Source organism: Morus notabilis, unplaced genomic scaffold (genome assembly GCF_000414095.1).
Source record: "Morus notabilis unplaced genomic scaffold, ASM41409v2 Scaffold314, whole genome shotgun sequence".
Lineage (NCBI taxonomy): Eukaryota > Viridiplantae > Streptophyta > Magnoliopsida > Rosales > Moraceae > Morus > Morus notabilis.
The window spans coordinates 7232-9444 of NW_010360279.1; positions in this window are offsets into that span (position 1 = coordinate 7232).

Consider the following 2213-nt stretch of genomic DNA (forward strand, 5'->3'; position numbering starts at 1 on the left):
TCTCTTCGCGCTCTACAACCGCCACAGGAACGGCAACAACTGTTGGCGTCGTAATGGGGCCCATCAGTCGTTAGATCGAAGCTCTCTTCGCGCTCTACCGCCGCCAGGGGAACGGTGACAACTTTTGGTGTCGTAACGGGGCCCCTCAGTCGTTAGATCTAAGCTCTCTTCGTGATCAACGAATGGCACGGGAACGGTGACAAATTTTGGTATCGTAATGGGGCCCATCAGTCGTTAGATCGAAGCTCTCTTCACGCTCTACCGCCGCCAGGGGAACGGTGACAACTTTTGGTGTCATAATGGGACCCCTTAGCCGTTAGATCGAAGCTCTCATCGTGATCAACGAATGGCATGGGAACAGCGACAAATTTTGGTGTCGTAACGGGGCCCATCAGCCGTTAGATCGAACCTCTCTTCGCGATCTATGACTGGCACGGGAACGGCGAGAACTTTTGGTGTCGTAACTGGGCCCATAATCCGTCTGATCGAAGCTCTCTTCACGCTATACAACCACCCCAGAGAGGATGACAAATTTTGGTGTCATAACGGGGCCCAATAGCCAATAGATCGAAGCTCTCTTCGCGATCTACGACTGCCACGGGAACGGCGACAACTTTTAGTGTCATAACGGGGCCCATAATCCGTCAGATCGAAGCTCTCTTCGCACTCTACAAAGGCCACGGGAACGGCGACGACTTTTTTTGTCGTAATGGGGCCCATAATCCGTCAGATCGAAGCTCTCTTCGCATTCTAAATCCGCCACGGGAACGGCGATAACTTTTGGTCGTAACGGGGCCCAACGGCCATTAGGTCGAAGCAATCTTAGCAATCTATAACCACCACCAGAACGACAAGAATGTCTCTTCATGATCTACAACTGCCACCGGAACGGCGACAACTTTTGGTCTCGTAACAGGGCCCATAAGCCGTTAGATCGAACCTCTGATACCAATCTACGACTGGCACAGGAACGGTGAAAACTCTTGGTGTCATAACGAGGCCCATAATCCGTCTGATCAAAGCTCTCTTCGCCCTCTACAACTGCCACAAAAATAGCGACAACTTTTGGTGTCGTAACGGGCCCCATTAGCCGTTAGATCGAAGCTCTCTTCGCAATCTACTACGGCCACAAGAACGCTCAAAACTTTTGGTGCGTAACGGGGCCCATCAACCGTTAGATCTAATCTATGTTCGCGCTCTAGAACCGCCACGGGAACGATGACATCTTTTGGTGTCGTAACGGGGCCCATCATCCGTTATATCGTAGCTCTCTTCGCGCTCTACCACTGCCACTGGAATGGTGACCACGTTTTGGTTTGAAACAGGGCCCATCAGCCGTTAGATCGATGTTGTCTTCACAATCTACAACGGCCATGGGAACGGCGACAACTTTTGGTGTCCTATCGGGGCCCATTAGCCGTTACATCGAAGCTCTCTTCGCACTCTACAACCGCCACGGGAATGATGACAACTTTTGGTGTCGTAACGGGGCCCATCAGTCATTAGATCGAACTACTCTTCGCAATCTACAACGGCGACAACTTTCGTAGTCGTAACAGGGCCCATCATCCGTTAGATCGAAGCTCTCTTCGCGCTCTACAACCGACACTGGAACGGGGACAACTTTTGGTGTCATAACGGCATCACCCGTTAGAACGAAGCTCTCTTTACGCTCTACAACAGCCACGAGAATGGCAACATGGCAACAACTTTTGGTGTCGTAACGGGGCCCATCAGCCGTTAGATCGAAGCTCTCTTCGTGATCTACAACTGCCACATTTACGGTGAAAACTTTTTGTGTCAGAACGGGGTTCATCATCCGTTAGATCGAGCTCTCTGCACGCCCTACAACAGCCATGGGAACGGCGACAACTTTTGGTGTCAAAATGGGGCCCATCAGCCGTTAGATCGAAGCTCGCTTCGCGCTCTACTGCTGCCACGGGAACGGTGACAACTATTGGTGTCATAATGGGGCCCATCAGCCGTTAGATCGAAGCTCTCATCGCACTCTACAACGGCCACGGGAACGATGACAACTGTTGGTGTCAAAACGGGGCCCATCAGCCGTTAGATCGAAGCTCACTTCGCGATCTACAACTGGCACGGGAAAGGCGCATCTTTTGGTGTCGTAGCGGGGCCCATCATCGGTCATATCGAAGCTCTCATCGCGCTCTACAACCGCCACGGGAAGGGCGACAAATTTTGGTGTCGTA